Source organism: Pongo pygmaeus, chromosome 4 (assembly GCF_028885625.2).
Source record: "Pongo pygmaeus isolate AG05252 chromosome 4, NHGRI_mPonPyg2-v2.0_pri, whole genome shotgun sequence".
NCBI classification, from domain to species: domain Eukaryota; kingdom Metazoa; phylum Chordata; class Mammalia; order Primates; family Hominidae; genus Pongo; species Pongo pygmaeus.
The window spans coordinates 70,364,322-70,382,495 of NC_072377.2; positions in this window are offsets into that span (position 1 = coordinate 70,364,322).

An 18,174-nucleotide genomic window follows, 5' to 3' on the forward strand; every position below is an offset into this window, starting at 1 on the left:
TAAGTCTTTTAATTTTAATTTCATATTTGGGATTTTTATTTTATGTGTCTTACCCTAGGGATGTTATCCTAAGACAAGGAAGTATGTTAGCATTGGTTTTTTGTTTGTTTTGTTTTGTTTTTTACATTTCTTCCTTGCTATATGAGTTAGCATTCTTATTCATTGTCTGTGACAATGCTGCACGTTCTGGAGAGCAAAGAAAAAAGCAACTCCCAGCAATTTTTTTTTCTCATTTTATGACAAATCAGTTTTTCTCATGGTTGAAGTCATTGGCAAGGTGAAAGTTTAACCCTAGACCTCTCCATTCTCAATAGGTAATTGAGGCAAATGCAGATCTCTCTAGAATTTTTAATGATATAATACAAAATGCAAGGCTTGATGAAATTTGAATTCCAAGGGAAATAATGAAACACCAAATCTTACTATTAGAAGTCCTGGGTTTGTAGAAAGAAACATTTATTCATTTATTCCCCAAAATCACTACCACCACCATCAAAGCCATAGGTGAATACTAAATGGTGTAATAATACACATGCCCTCAGCACTCTGTATCCTCTGAGGCCACACAGTAATGCATCTGCTGCATCTAAAAATGGGGCTACCATAGAACAAGGTCATTAAAAAGTGTGAGGAGATGAGTGGTTTGCTGCTGTTTTTAGCACAAGTTCAATAAGCTATGATGTCCTTATCAAGCTGTCACTACCAAGTTCCTTGATAAGATCTGACGTGTGAGGTACATAAACCTGTTCTGTTGTAGCACTGTGGCCTGTATGGAAAAGGTTAGATAAATGCAAAATAATGCCCAAACATGCTGTTTAATCTTGGTGATAACAAGAAAGAAAATGGAGGTGTGAAGTGAGTTACCATTGAGGGTTGTATCAGTATAAGCAATTTGTCTGTAATGGGTGTAGAGAAGTTAAGAGAGGTTACATTCTTTAACACTGTCATTCACACACACACACACACACACACACACACACACACAAAAGCAGGTCTAGTTTCTCTATGGCTTTGTCTCTGTTCCAATAACTCTAAACAGTTTATCAGGTGGTATCATTTCTGCTTACTAGAAAGCAGGAAGTTTAACTGTCCCAAGTATATTTTATCTCCTTTCTTCTTTTAGCTTTTACTGAAGACAAGTGAAACAGGAACCATATTGTAGAGAAATCCTTTCTAATAAAGCCTTGATGAAATTTGAATTCTGAGAGAAATAATGAAACACCAAATCTTACTAGGATGGGCATTAGAAGTCCTGTGTTTGTAGAAATAAACATTTAGTCATTCCCTAAAATCACTACCACCACTACCAAAGCCATAGGGGACGATCTTTGTTACAGGTGCTAAGCGTTTCATTATTCCCTGTGGAAATCCCTGTGAAAGTTGTTTTCATTGGTAGGCTGGTAAACCAGCTTTCCTTAATAAAGGAAAGAAGAGCCCTCATTTGCAGCATGTACTGATTTCCACAACATAAGTCCTCTCACCATGGCTGATTTCAAGCCACCAAAAGTAGCTCCAGTAAACTGGTTATTTTTCCCATTCTGTTTTATTCTAGCTAAAAGCTTATACAGCAACTCTTGCATTGGCACTAAAGAACTTACACAAAGGTTTGAACCCTTTGCCAGGATCACAGTCTTCATGCATATTTCTATTTTATGTAATTACTTCACACCGTCCTAAGTTCTAGCAATACCTGTACCCTACATTTTTATGGCAGTTTATATCTTTAGATTCTCTCTTGACGGAGTTTTCCAAAACCACTTGCCTCACATTTATTTTTCCCCTGCTTCTTGTGTTTTTTGCCCCAATTAGTCATATGTCCAATTCAAGAAGCAACCAAATTTTACAGGGGGAAAAAAAAACAGCGTTGGGTGGGGAAAGGAAAGAAATGTAATTATAGTTATTTGAATTATTCCAGGTAAGTGATAATGTATAAATTCATTATTTAATTTATTTTAAACTATTTTGGGTTAGGGGGTGAGAAATCCTACCTGAAAAGGAAAGATGACTGGCTTCTAAATGAAATGCAGACGGGAGTCTGGTCTCTGTCTTTTCCACATCTGCTGGGAATTATTTCCTTAAGATTAGATCATGGTGCTAATTCATGTTAAACATCTTCTGGAGGCTTTCTTCACAGCAGCAGTCAGAAAGAAGGTGTTCTTGGTCTTTTAGGAAATTATTATTTTCTCATTCTCGTGATGCCAAAAATGATGTCATTGCTAAAGTTATGGCACTTTTTAAAAGTAATCAGGATAATTTTAAAAGCAGGACACTCAAATGACTTTCCTATTTATTTTCTGAATTTACTCTAGAGACTTATTATGATATTCAAACACTTTAATAAAAATATATTTGAGGCCAGAAGCGGTGGCTCACGCCTGTAATCCCAACACTTTGGGAGACTGAGGCGGAAGGATCACCTGAGGTCAGGGGTTCGAGACCAGCCTGGCCAACATGGTGAAACCCCCTCTCTACTAAAAATACAAAAATGAGCCGGGTGCAGTGGCTCACATCTGTAATCCCAGCACTTTGGGAGGCCAAGGCGGGTGGATCACGTGAGGTCAGCAGTTCGAGACCAGCCTGAACAACACAGAGAAACCCCATCTCTACTAAAAACCCAAAATTAGCCGAGCGTGGTGGCACATACCTGTAATCTCAGCTATTCGGGAGGCTGAGGCAGGAGAATGGCTTGAACCCGGGAGGCAGAGGTTGTGGTGAGCCGAGATCATGCCATTGCACTCCAGCCTGGGCAACAGGAGCGAAACTCTGTCTCAAAAAAAAAAAAAAAGGAGCCAGGCCTGGTGGCACGCACCTGTAGTCCCAGGTACTCAGGAGGCTGAGGCAGGAGAATCCCTTGAACGTGGGAGGCGGAGGTTGCAGCAAGCCGAGATCGTGCCACTGCACTCCAGCCTGGGCAACAGAGCGAGAATCTGTTTCAAAAAAAATAAAAATTAATTAATTAATTAATTAATTAATTAAAAGGGCCAGGCGCGGTGGCTCATGCCTGTAATCCCAGCACTTTGGGAGGCCGAGGCGGGCGGATCACGAGTTCAGGAGATCCAGACCATCCTGGCTAATGCGGTGAAGCCCCATCTCTACTAAAAATACAAAAAATTAGCCGGGCGTGGTGGCGGGCACCTGTAGTCCCAGTTACTCGGGAGGCTGAGGCAAGAGAATGGCGTGAACCCAGGAGGCGGAGCTTGCAGTGAGCCGAGATCGCGCCACTGCACTCCAGCCTGGGCGACAGAGCGAGACTCCGTCTCAAAAAAAAAAAAAAGAATATATTTGAAATGAAGCATACCATGTATGGAAAATAAATGACTAAAGTATATGTTGTATGGTTCATTCTCAACAGCTATGAGTAAACTTACAATTTGAAGGTTTCCTTCTTTTTCTGTGGTGTGTATTATTTTTTAATTTCAATTTTAAGGAAATATTTTATTTAGAATAAGAGGAATATGACCATTTTATTTCTATTACAAAACTTTGTAATAATACTATATTATTGGCGTAAGTGAATAGACTAATTAAGAATGGGATACTATTTCCCAAGGAACAAAAGAGTTCAACAAGTGATTTTTAAATTAATTCGGAAAAGTTATACATGATATTATGTGAGGACTAGATCCATTTCAGAGTGAAATTCCATAATGTCCATCAAACCTAACATGTCCAAAATGTAACTGTCATCTACACTTCCCAGCCCTGCCTCCACCAAACCTGCTTCCTCTGTAATTTTCCCATCTCCATTATGGGCAACGCCATAATTGCATTGCCCATAATGCAATTTCCAGTTGCTCAGGCCAAATAGCTTGGATTCCAGTCTTTATCTCACACATTCAGTCTGTTATGATATTCTGTTGACTCCACCTTCAAAATATTTCCAGAATTTTACCATTATTTGCTACTTCCCACTGCTACCACCCTAGTCAAAGGGACCATCAACTGTCATGTGGACTGCTATAATAAACTTTCACCCTTTTTTTCCTATAATTTATTATTAACATAGAAGCCAGTTAAACTTTTTAAAACAAGTCATGTTGTTATACTTATCTGTTCAAAACCCTTCAACGGTTCCCCATTTAATTCGGAGTAAAAGCCTAAGTCCTTACAAAGGCCTAAGGCTCTTTGTAGTTACCACCTCTCCCTCTCAGTCTCTCTGACTTTCTCTCTTACTACCTTCTCCATCACTTATTCTGCACCAGCCACACTATCCTTCCTGCTGTTCATCAAGTAAGCTAGGTGTGTTCCATCTCAGGGCCTCTGCAATGGCTGTTCCCTCTACCCGGAATACTGCCCCCAGGATGTCCACATGGCCAACTCCCTCAGTTCCTTCAAGTCTTTAGTCAAATGGCACCTTCTCAATGAGGCCTACAATAATCACTCTACTTTAAAATTCCAGCCACCCCTCCCACATGCTCAGTCTCTCAATCTCCCTGTTTAGTTGTATTCAATAGCGCGATTAACTCCCATGTACTTTGCCTTAATTTGCTTAATTCTTACAAACAACCCCATGAAGTAGGGACTCTTGCCATCAATTGTACAGATGAGGAAACTGAGCCTTAAAGAGGTTAATTTATTCTTCATCATCCCTCTCCCGCCCTAGAATGACCTCCATGAAGGAAAGGATTTCTGTCAGTTTTGTTCACTGTTGTCCCAGTGCCTAGAACCCTGCCTAACAAATAGTAGACACTTAATAAATATTTGTTGGATTAATGACTAAACCCCTCAGGATCCAATGTAGGGTTATTACATATATTATAGTTTAATGTCACCATCATTTCATAAAGACAGGACACGTTTACACTAAAAATGAAGGAAGGATACAACCTCACTTCAGGGACTGCTCTAACAATTGAATAAATGTAACTTTAGGGAAATAGCACCACAGTCTTTTTCTCATTTAACATAAGACACTTTGTCACAGATGGGCTGTAAGTCCTGAGATTACGAAGAATTGAGGGCCAGCATGTGATGTATAGAAAGCAAGACTGTAAGCCTTCAGACCTGCAACTGATTTAATAGGCAAATGATACAACCTCTTGACATCTGTTTCCTCCTGTCTCAGATGGGAACAGTCACAGCTGCCTTACCTACCTGTCAAGGTGTTGTTACAGTCAAAAGAAAGAATAGACAAGAAAACCAAGCTTTTACAAAGGTAAAGCCCCTGTAGTGGTAAGTGCTAATGTTTAATGGATATTTACTTGATGCCAGACTCTTGTCTAAGCACTTTATCAACTCATTTAATCCCTATAAACAACTCTAGGAAGTAGGCTCTATTACTGTTTCCATATCACAAATGAGGAAGAGACTTGAGGCTTACAGAAGTTAAATAATTTGTCCAAGTCACATGGTAAGCAGAGGAGCTGGAGTACAAAACAAGACTAACTTCCAGAGTTTCTGCCCTTTGTCACTGGACTGCTGAGCCTCTCACTACACAAGCCCAGTTGTTTTCATTATATACCTTGGATTCACCTCTGGAGTTCAGGATCTAATGGGGTTGAGGAGGAGGACAATGCCCAAAAATAAAAAGACAAAACACAGTGATTTCAGTTGAAAAGTATTATACATGTAGAAACTAAGTGAATGCCAGAATGAAGCAAGAGATGGGTTTAGTGGGATTAATCTAGAACTGCTTTGTGGCAGACAGAATTCTGAACATAATTTGAAAGAAAGGGAAAACATGGCATTAAGGAGACAGGTCATGTTCCAGGTGGGGAGAAGGTTGTGCAGACAAGTTATTAAGACAAATGTCGGAGACAGCAATGTGTCTACATGATGCCAAAACATCTGGTCAACTCAGTTTAAAAAAAAAAAACCTCCATTAATGCAGCGAATTTCTTCAGTCAATCCAGATGTTTGGCATCTTGTAGACAAAACATCCAGATGATTAACTGAAGATTTGACAGAATTGACTGGATTAACCAGATGTTATAGCATTGTATAGACATAGTGTCAGGCCGTTTGCTTGGCTGAAGCAGAGTCCAGCTGTAGAGGAGATAGAAGGCCCAAGCAGAGAGGCGGGATTTGGAGGAGAGGACCTGGAGATTGGATTTGATGAAATTGGTAGCTGCTGGAAGAGGAGGGTGATGGAAATGATGCTTAAGGAAGAGAATTCTGTGTGAAGAGGGGAAAAAAATGCTGAAAGGAAAAGTTGTAGACAGGAAAAAGGATATTAGAAGAGTGCAGGTGTGTGTGAGGTAATTAAAGCCTGGACCAGACCTGGCCTGGGAAGGCAACAGGAAGAAGCAGATCTGAAAAACATTACAGAAAAAGAACAGGAAGTCATGATGGGCTAGACGAGGGAGTGAAACTGCACATCACCCCAAGGCTGGAAACTCTGAGGCCTGGGAAAGCAGTCGCCGTCAGCCTCATCACAGTAATGAACCAAGGGACCCCTCCCCACAGCCTCCCATCCAAGGGCTACAGCCAGGCCTACAGCCAGAGGGAACTCGGAGACCACAACACAACCCTCATATTCAGGTTCCTTAATTATTTTAATGCTACCTAAATTGATTTCCCTTTAAGCCCAGTTTCATGAAGTGATCAAGAATGCTAGATTAGGATTATCAGGTAGAAACAATTTCAGTGAAAAGTCTTAAAAAACTAAGATGTATAAGTAAATTAGATAAAATGAGATTATGAGAAATTGCACATCACCTGTTACCTGACAGATTAGCATTAGAGAAGCCTATTAACAGGCAGGAATAAAAGGCTGAATTCAAGAATTTATGATACTTTTTAAATCCCTAATTTATGAAACTTTAGAAGGTACAAGTCTTGGTTTAGATATTTCACAGAACTTTTTAAAATTCCAAATATCGTATTTGATAAGAATCAAGTTGATCCTGTAGTCACAAATTCCACTTTATTAGGATTTAAACTGTAATAGTTATATGATAGAGTATACTCCATCTTATTTTTTAAAATTCTCAATATCCATACACTTGACGGTTTTGCAATTTTGCAGTTTCAAATATTTTTAGCCCCAGGCCTATCAGCCCACACAGCCAGTTGTGTGCCCTTTATAAATACACCCAGATTTTCTCAAACTACTCCTTTGTTTATTTCAACAGAGAAAGAACCTTCAATAGAGACTAATCTCTCTTTGTTCATGGATTGGTACTACATTGAGAATCTTTCTCCATCCTGCTCCCGACAACACAGAATGTGAAATCGTAAATGTATTAATGTGCTTCAGAATCACCCTGCAGGAAGTGGAGGGGCAGGAATCTTGTCAAAATCAGTTTCCCAGGCCTCAGAAATGACAAGTCCGTTGATCTGGGTAGGGGTCCAGGAATCTGTTGCGTTTGTTTCTTTTTGAATAAGCTTACTCAACTAATTCTGATGCCTATTTTCTGAAAATCAGAAATCAGACTTAGACACTGCCCTAGAGCAGAAAGCTAAAAGAATGAAAAACATCGAATGGACATGAGAATCTTAGATGGCAAAAATAGGCTTTTTTTTTTTAATCAAAGACTCACATTCTTTTAGGTATTTCTTTATGTAATGAGCCCCTATGTAAACTTACTATATTCTTTGATATGCAAAATTTTTCACAGAAACTGCATAACATCAAATACACCTATACAATCAGAGAAGCCAAGGAGACAAGTAGGACAGCTTGTCTGTTCCCAATTCCCAGAACTGCCTACTACACCCCTTCCTGAACATAATGTTTACATGATGGGAAAATGCAATTAATGATCTTGGTAAGTCTTTCTAGTGCTCCAAGTTTAAGTCAGTCACTTATTTATAAGACAGAAAATAAAAAAAGTTCGGTTCACTGAAACAATGAGTGATTTCTCCGGGTATTTAAATATAGCCTTCCAATAGCAATTATTTTATAATAAAGACCTCAAACTTAGTAGACAGCAACTAGTTATTCGAAAAGCTAATCAGTGAAATGTCCCCTATCAAAGCATCAAGATTAGAGTATTTGTTTTCTACCTATAATCATCTAACTGCCTCTTTTTTGTCAACACAAACTATACCTACAAGAAAGATTAGTGGATTTTTTTCTGGTACTATAGCTCCATTTTCCTTAAACCTGACTCATTTTCCTAAACTTCTTTTTCCCAAAGATATAGGAAAGAAAATAAGAAATTTGGAGAATTTTACTAAAGACTCTTCATTACCTACGATGTCACAATTAAAAGTCTAATTTATCAACTTGCTTTGAATGATTCTTCTGAAACACATCAAGAATTTTATATGTAAGCCAAGTGGTTTTGACTTGAGTAGTAATTCTTTCCCACTTATCCATTCTCCTGCTACCTTCAAATCACATCTAGCAACCACAGAAAATGGTCTCATGCCTAGTGGGAGGGAGTTAGGACCAGATAGGATTGCAAAAGAAAACCCTTAGGAATTTTCAGAACATATACAACATCAGTACCTGTGTTCTGATACAGGTTAAAACAGAGAGAAAGATTCACTTCCACTGATCTTTCTTATCCCCCACATAAAAATATTAACCTTCAATATCTCCATCTGAACCATAATATTGATCAGGGAAAGAAATAAACAGAAGATTCTTCTTTCACAAATTTCATTGATTCTACTACTTTAGTAGAATCATAGAATGCCTTTTGAGGCTTTTGAGCTTTTTCGCATCAGGAGTATTGCTAGTCCATAGGCTGTCTTTGTATGAATTGGAAAACGGTAGCTGGTCCCCAAGGCATTTTACTTCTATATGTCAGAAAATTGTGATAATATACATACTTTGTTAAAAAGAAACACTACTAAATCTGCAAGAAAAAAAATCGTCATACTAAATATCAAAGCTATGTTGTTTGTGATGTGAATTATGTTTTTTAGACATGGCACCCTTATGCAGTGCTTACCTGTACAGCTCTTCCTCCCTCCCCCTTCACTGTCAGTCTTCTGCATTTGCTAGCCAGCCCAAATGCTCCTTAGACTCATACTGAAATTCTGTTAAACGGCTCTCACGAAAACCACTCATGCTGTTCTTCCTGCCAAATCCAAGTCTACCTTCTTGGAATTATTTGCCTTCTCTTAATCCTGATTCTCTTCCTCCCTTTCCTACCAGCAATTCTTGTCCTGCACCTGTTTTCTGTGGACTCCATTCTTAGACTTCAGTTCTGAGGAATCTGGTCAGTCCTCCCTGAGATAAAATGGTCCTCAGAGCTAACAGGTTTAGCATAGTGGAAGCTTCGGATGCTGTCTTTTCCACATGCCTTAACTTGTACCACTTCACTGTTTCCCACAGTGAAGATTCCAGTCAAATGCCTTCCTGTAAAAACTTACGGCACAGCCCTCCAGACTTAGTGACATAGTCTGTGACTGGAGCCATATGTTGTTCCATGTCATCTGCAGAGGCCCATGGCTTGTTCATAAAAAAGACCTAGAAGTCAGACTCCATAGGAACTAGAGTCTTCAGTGCAATTGAGAGACAGGACTAGCTGGATTTTCTAGGCCAACTAAGAATCCCTAAGCCTAGCTGGGAAGGTGACCACATCCACCTTTAAACACGGGGCTTGCCAACTTAGCTCACACCCAACCAATCAGGTAGTAAAGAGAGCTCACTAAAAAGCTAATTAGGCAAAAACAGGAGGTAAAGAAATAGCCAATCATCTGTTGCCTGAGAGTACAGCAGGAGGGACAACGATCAGGATATAAACCCAGGCATTCGAGCCAGCAACGGCTACCCTCTTTGGGTCCCTCCCTTTGTATGGGAGCTCTGCTTTCACTCTATTAAATCTTGCAACTGCACTCTCTTCTGGTCCGTGTTTGTTAGGGCTGGAACTGAGCTTTCGCTCGCCATCCACCACTGATGTTTGTGGCCATTGCAGACCCGCCACTGACTTCCATCCCTCCAGATCCAGCAGGGAGTCCGCTGTGCTCCTGATCCAGTGAGGCGCCCATTGCCGCTCCTGATCAGGCTAAAGGCTTGCCCTTGTTCCTGCACAGCTAAGTGCCTGGGTTCGCCCTAATCGAGCTGAACACTAGTCACTGGGTTCCACGGTTCTCTTCCATGACCCATGGCTTCTCATAGAGCTGTAACACTCACCGCATGGCCCGAGATTCCATTCCTTGGAATCCGTGAGGCCAAGAACCCCAGGTCAGAGAACACAAGGCTTGCCACCATCTTGGAAGTGGCCCGTGGCCATTTTGGAAGCAGCCCGCCACCATCTTGGCAGCTCTGGGAGCAAGGACCCCCTGGTCACACAATCGCTGAACTACAGCCATCTGCTTCTGGCTCCCAACTTTCTGAAGCACTCTGGGGAAGATGGTTCTTCACCAATCCTGCAATCCAACAACCACCCAGTAAAATGAGGAACAGACATTCTTCCCAGCCCTGTGGGCTAGTCAACTAGCTAGTGTCTCTTCTATTGGTTGGTAATGGTTCCAGGTTGTAGAATGAGGTCTTCATGACTTACTGGGCTGTGGCATCATTGGTTTCCTGGATGACATTCTAATATGGTCCATGACCTGCCTCAAGCTCCTGGGTAAACCCTCTCCGCATGCATAATGTGGATAATGTATTTAGCTTCTTTCTCCAAAGAAAATCTCTATGCTAACAAGGGTTAGTAGTGTGCTGGAATGGTACACTCACCTCTCTTGCGCATGGTAGCTCACCCCCTACTCCCTTTAACTATCCAAAACACTCGATGTCTCCTGAGGCTTGTTTAATAATAGGGCCTTTTTTCCCTCCTGACAATCCCATCAAGAACCACCTAAAAAAAAGACAGCTATTTAAACATCTGTGACACTCAAAAAAGCCTTCCAACATATGAATGCCAGATCTTTTTGTCTTTAATCCTCTATTTTTCTTACTGTTGGTAAGTAAAACTTATGGGGAGGGGAGGGGGGTTTGGTTTTATTTTGTTTTTTTATAAGTGCACTTTTTCTTCAACCACCTTATATGCAGGAAGTGAAGTAAATATTGACCTAAAAACATTAAAGCACCTTCAAAAACCAAGTAGTTTTTCCCCTAGAATTACTGTAGAACTAGAAAATGGCCTTGGTTGTCATTGACCTTGGTTTAATGCCTGGTTAAACCCTAAGGAAACTGCTTCCAAGACAGGATTTAGATGCTCCAGAAGTTGTTGGAATGTGGTGCACAAAAAATATTTCATATCCTGGTTTACTTGCCCGAAGAACCTCCATGAAGTAGACTCTATACAGGAAACAATTCCATCTTCCAGAGTGAATATTCACTCATTTGCTTTTCCAGCCAGGAGATTGGAAGAAGCCAGCAGGCAATGTAGTCATTTGGTAATGTTCTTCCTACTGCCAAGATGGATTAATGCTGGGAGACCTTACAACGGGTGAGTAATCGGTAGTGCGTGCAGGCCCTCCAAGATCCCTGAGGTGTGATTATTTTCATGCATACATTTCTGTCATCATCCTCCAAAGGGTGCTTTGTCATTTCCTTCACTCTTTCCTCACTGGACTCTCAAGTCTGTATTACAAGGATGACATGATTTCCAAGTCATTGCCAATCTCCTCAAACTGAGTTGGTGAGCACTTTAAGGACATTGCTAAAATGTGAGGGTTGTACTAACAAGATTACTCTGGTTTCCCTTTAAATGATTCTGGAAAAGTATGAATAGTTGTTTATTAAAATATGATTTAGAACCTAATCATCCCCTAGGTCCACTGCCTTGTTTACTATGTTCCTACCTAATCCTCAGGTTGACATTAAGATGGCATGGACCTACTAAGATCTCAGACTATGAGCAACTACATTGAAATAACAATGTAAATATGTAAGATGTGAGTTTTAAAATTAATTGCACTTTGCATTTTTTAGCATTACTATCATTTACTCCCTGCGCTGCTCTCACCGCCACCATTCCAACTCTTCAACTTGTGTTCAACTTCCTTCTGGAAGTAAACAGGCCTGTGAAATGGGAAATCAGACATCAAAAGAGCTCACACTCTAACCTTTTGTTCAAGTTCTGTCCCTGCCACCAACTAGCTGGGAGTCCTTAGAGGATAAACCTAAACTTTCTGAGTTTAAAGTATAAAATGATTAGCACAATGATCAACAAATGCTAACCACGACAGCATTAGTTTAGTAATGTCTATTATTATTTCCTCCTTCAGCCAAAGCTTGAGTAGCATAGAATCCTTGTCTAATATTGGGTTCCAGACTCCTATAAGCTTTACCTCACATCTCTTCTTTGCTGGCTGAGCAGGTAACCAAATGGATATATGCTAAGCAGAGCTGTGCAGCCATCTTGGATCCTCCTGTTATTCTCGCCACTGGTGGTTCTTGGACCAGAGCCAAAAACCCTCTCTCTGTGTTTTAGGTACCTGCTAAGCTTTTTCCTACTGGTTACTCAGGAGGTTAGATGCTTCTGTCCTCTTTCCAGATCCCTTCTGCTCTGAGTCCCAGGTATTAAGGCTATCTCCAATAGAAGGGCTAGAATTTTAGAAGACTGGGCCAAACGTATCTCTGAAACCTGGGAAGCTCTTAGCTTGATCCCTCAGAGGGCTCCCTAGGGATCAGTCTTCTACAGTTCTAAAAGCAACCCCAACCCCACGTATGTTGTGTCGCCTAAGCTGGGTGCTGCTGCTGATTTGAGGTGGTCCAAGCCATAAGCCAGAGTCCCTGCTCTGGCTGATGTTAGAATCACTCAAAAACTTCGAAAAACACAGATGTCTGTCCCACTCCCAACTCTGGCACTCGATATTTTTTAAAGTTTCCTGGGTAATTCTGATGATAAATGCCAGTTTGAGAAGCTCTGATTTGAGCAGCTACCCAAACATCCCTATCTATTCCTCCCATGTCTTGGAACTGGACTATCTTTCTGAGCTACATAAACCTGCTGCTGTTTCTCCTAAATCCAGTTAGTTGTTGACTCTGGTTACCATGAGCTCCAAACAGGTGATAGGGAATCAAGCTGCTGATTCTGGCTTAGGAGTCTCTTCTCCCCACACTTAGACCCTTGAGCCCAAAAAACATTAAAGATATCATATTTCATCCAAAGAAATATAATCAAGCGAGAACAGGGGTTGTAGAATCAGTAGCAGCTAGTGTGGAACAATGGATGTGAGTTCAAAAGATTTAAAGGCCTGAGACTCCAACAGTGATCAAAAGCAGATAAAAGGCCCTTCTTCCTGCCAAGGCAATCTAACATGCTGTAGCACTTACTGTACTGGTGAACTTCATGAAGCAACCCTAGTGAGACCTTTGTTTTGCAAGGGAAAAGAAAACAGAAAGATTGTGACAAGCCTTGATGTGATTAAAACCAATGAGCAGAGCAATATGTTTGTAATTATTGTTGAGAGGTGCCGGTGCTGCCCACCTGGCCCAAACTCCAGCTCTATCTCCGTCCATCTCTGTGTTCCGGGTACTTTCTTACACCCTGCCCACTGGACCATGGGCCTCTGTGGTTCACTGGTTAACACTTGCCTAATCAACTAGACAAACACAGGACGGGACAGCTGGGCGCTGAGCTGCCAGGACACATGTGGGAGCTGCTTCAAGACTGACCACGAGGCCAAATTAATCTAAGAACCTGTTGCAAGAGCAAATGCTGTGAAGGCAAGATGGAGGTGTCCCTCGGGGCCCAGTGGCTTCTCAGTGAATGGGCTTCCATTCTTCTTTTCTGCTGGACCAGCCTAAAAACAAGAGGCTGGCCTCACAGAAGATTCTTCTTAGAAGATATTGCAGAGCCACTTATAAGACCAACGTATTTCACAGCCCAATATCTTTACTGACATCTCAGACCACCCCTCTCCCCACCTTCTTTTAATCACTTCCTTTTCTCCTCCAGGGCACAAACAGCTTTTATGCAAATTATCTCTCAGGACAGGTGTGAGGGCTTTCCGCAAAGAAAGACTGATCGCATCCAAGGTCCTTTATCCCTTAGAGGGCTCCCCAGGGATAAGCAACCTATTCTGCCCCAGGGCTTCCAGACGCCCAGTTTTCCCTGCTGTCTCTCAACACAGGGGCGGTGGGGCGCGCCCGCCTCCAGCCTGGCTCCGGACCCGGGGCTCCGCCACCTCCCAGCAGCGGGCGCAGAGAGCCTTCCGGTTACCCCCAAAGCTGCGGATTGCAGTGTTCTAGCAATGGATAAAATCCTTTTTAACCGACTGTAATAAAAACAAGATTGTGAATAACATGTGACTGTAGTATAGACCTCCATAAAACTAGCGGCTGTGAAACCCATACTTTAAGAAGCATGGCCTCTCTCTCGAAGTGGCTTCCAGTGACGGTCCAGGATCTAATTCACCCTTTTTGGCTCGGGTACTGGAACAGGTCTCGGCCAAACTACTGTCTCACCGCCATAGTGATAATCATCTTTAAAAGCACAGCTAGTCGGTGCGCGACCACTGCGCGGTACAATACGAACCTGTCGGGGTAGGGACCACGGCAGGCGACTGGGACCTTGCGGGCTGCCAGGGTCTGGAGCGGGCCCGGCCAGCCCGCCGCTGCGCATGCGCCACCCACGCCGCTGGCCGGAGAAACCTCGGGGAGGCGGGAGGCTGGAGGCGGGAGGCTAGGAGTACGCGCGGGAAGCGGGAAGCGGGAAGCGGGGAGACGCGAGGTGGGGGCGGGGCGGGGCGGGGTGGGCCAGACATTGGGGGCGGGGCGGGCCAGACATTGGGGGCGGGGCGCACCGGCTTCCCGGCTGGGCGTGACCGGCCAGACCCCAGCCCGGTCGCGGCGTCTGAGATTGCAATCTCGTTTGGGGCACTCTCGCGCCTCGCCCCGACCCGACTTCTTTTCAGGGATTAGTTCTGACTTCATGATTAATCAGCACTTTCTGGCTTCCTTAGGGTGACGTCATCTCTGCTCAGAGATAAAACAGGCTCCTCTTTGAGGGCTGCGGGCCGCCTGTGGGCCCGGGTCCGGGAGGCTGTCCCAGGGACCGCGCCCCGCCCACAGGCGACAGCCAGATCGCTCTGCCGGCCCCTCGAACGCTGGGTTCCTTGGCCACAGCGCGTCTTGTTTATTGCTTTTGCGGACTGGTTAAATGCAAAAGCTCAAGGTTTTCTTTCTTTTTTCCGTAATTATAAAAGTAGGACATGCTCTTTTAAAGGGTGGAAAATTACAAAGAAAAAAGTAATCACCCAAAGCCCCACCCTCTAGACTGAACCTCTGTTAACGTTGATGCATTTCCTTCCTGTCTCCCCCCACAACCCCCTTTCTTTGCAGCAGATCTTCAGGTTTTTAACATCATTTAGTCATGATATATCATTTTGTAGCCTACCTTTTTCACTTATATTGTGGCAGAAACTTTTTTGTGCTTTTTTCAAACATTGCTTTAAAGATCATAAAGAGTCTCTTTAGTGGAGGTATCATCAAGTACTTAAATACTATTTCCGTTTATGAGCATCTAAGGTGTTCCCAGTTTTTACTAGTGTATGAGGTAGACCATCCCTTCACCCTTACTTACGTTTGCCAGGGTTTGATGATTGGTGGAGCATACAAGCCCAAACTAAAAATTTGATCAAATATATGTCAAATTGTGAGCAAAACTTGAAAGCTTCTGCTCTTTTCTATATTGCTAATGATAGAGAACCTGGGCAGAAGCTGATTATTTGCAGGATGAGCTTTTGTGCCTGTGAAGGAAGGCCCTGACCTGAATGGGACGTGGAGAGTTTTGCAGTGGAGATGGAAGCTGGTGGCAGAAGGCAGAATGAGAAAGAGGGGCCAAAGAAAAGAGAGTCAGCTGGCGCCTAAAGGAAAAACTCCCCATGAAGATAAATGGCTGATGATTTTTGGAACACTGATGTTGAACATGCTAATTCTGTGAGTCCAAGCTCCAGTCTCCTTGTTTCTTTTACTAAAAAACTAGAGAAGTACAGGAGAAAGATCTGGGCCTAAATGAAGAGAGAGTCACACTATTTAGTGCCTTTTCTGCCTTCTGATCTCTCCCCCTTCTCCAAAGTCCTTTTCCCATTTCATGAAAGGGTAATATAAGGTTTATGTAAGATTCTAGATATCCAGGATAAGCAGAGGACATGAACCACCCAGATCTTCTCTCTCTGTCTTTTTTAAGATGGGATCTTGCTCTGTCACCCAGGCTGGAATGCAGTGGCAATCTGGGCTCACTGTAGCCTTGACCTCCTATGCTCAAGAAATCCTCCCGCCTCAGCCCGCAAGTAGCTTGGACTACAGGCACACACCACCATGCCCGGCTAATTTTTATGCTTCTTGTAGAGATGGGGTTTCACCATGTTGCCCAGGCTGGTCTTGAACTCCTCCTGACCCCAGGCAAGCTGCCCACCTCAACCTCCAAAAGTGCTGGGATTACAGGCATGAGCCACCATGCTGGGCCCATCTAGAACTTCTCTGTGAGGTCTGGCATGAGCCTACTTCTATTTATCCCCTGCAAATCACTTTAACTGAATGCTGTTCACTTCTAAAATGAGGTTACAGGAAAAAAAAAAAAAAAAAGTAAGTATGTTTTGGTAACTGAAGGTGATGGTGGGAGAAAGGCTGGTGGTTTGAGAATAAACTCAGCCTCCCAGGGCCTTTTGCCTAGAAGGTCTTACACACTCTTCCATTGGTTAGCCTGGTTAGTAAAGGGCATGCAACTCTACTGCTTCTAAGAACACTGTAGGTCCTTCCTGTGCTCAGAGTTGTGTGACCATCTGTAACTCAAGGGAGAAGCTGGAACAGCCAGCTTTTGACATCTCCCTTGTTGCTTGGTCTGGAGCAACTTTCCCTTTATGAGAAAAAGTGTGACACAAACTGTCTCCAACCAAGCCAGTTTTCTCCATGCTGAGTATCTGTAAGAAAAGCCAGATTGATCAAGAGGCATTCTCTGCTTGGTTTAAATTCGCATGACAAAGTAGGCAATTTTGTGTAATTGGCATGTGCTTTGCAAAGTAGCCGTCCATTCTTGAGCCACCTGAGAACTGGCAGTGAAGCAGTGATTTAACTTCAAAAGGGAGAAACTGGCTGTGGCGGCTTTCTTTTCCCTCTTAAGGCGGAAGAGGTGCCTGTCTCCCTCTCTCCTTCCCAGAACAGCTCCCTCTACTGACGGTACGGCTGTCATCCTCCCTCTAACCCACTTCCTCACCTCTGTGGTCTCCAACTAGAATGCAGGTGACTGTGTCTCCATAGGGTGAGATTTGCTCAAAGAGTAGAGAAAATCCGGCGTCCTGAGGGCAACACTCTAGACCTGGCTGCCAGCCACAAACCCACTAGCTCCTAGATCTCCAAATCTACTCCTTTGTTTTGTACCCAAGGATTCTCACTGTTTCCATTACTGGAGGAAGGTTCCCTTCTAGTCATCCAGTTCACATAGGATGGGGAAGAAGCTAGCTCCATTCTCATCATAACCGGTGAGATCAGTCCCTCCAGGCTTGGGCTCCCAGCATCCTTTCTCCGAGTCACAACATTCTCTAGACACTTGCTGACCCTGCTATGTTCTGCCTGTTAAAAGGTCATCTGCTTTTTGAATTCTTTCCACTCTCCTCCCAGTTATTTGTGATAGTTTCTTAGAAGGTTAAAAATAACATTTATTTCCCCAGTGGTTTTGTATATTTCCATTTGGCAAACTTTATTTTGTTCCATGTGTTTCTAAGGGAACAGAAATGAAAATGGTTTATGTCCTACTTCCTACACTGGGCTCAATGATGTTGTCAGAAATGGAATCGTCCTTTGGTCCAAAGTGGGTACACCCAACCGTAAGCTAGGCTTTAATGCAGAAACTATATAAACTACAAAGACAATGGACATTGTTTGGCTATTGGAAAATCTACTGCGTTATACTTCCTTTAATCAAGCCGTGAATTTTTTAATAGATTCAAGCCACTTTGCACGGGCATGATAACAGTATAAAACTGGGTCACATTATAAGCATGAACCATGACACTGTGTCCCATTACTGAAATAAAACTAAAGGCAACATAAGAAGTCAAGATGGAGGGCGGTTGTTACTGGAAGGAGCACATGGAGGGGCTTCTGTGATGCAGGAAATGTTCTATTTGAAATCCAGGTGATAATTACATGAGTATGTTCAGATTGTGAAAAATCACTGAGCTCTACATTTATAATCACATTTTTCTGTATTTATGTTCCACTTACACAAAACACTTAAACAGAGATTTTGTTGAGGTAGACAATTAAGGCAATGGGAGCAGTTGTTCTTTCATTCAACAAACATTGTTTTAGTTCCCACTTGGTGCTCAATGGTAAGCAAAGACTTTGTACATATTATAGAAATGAGTAAACTAAGGGCCACA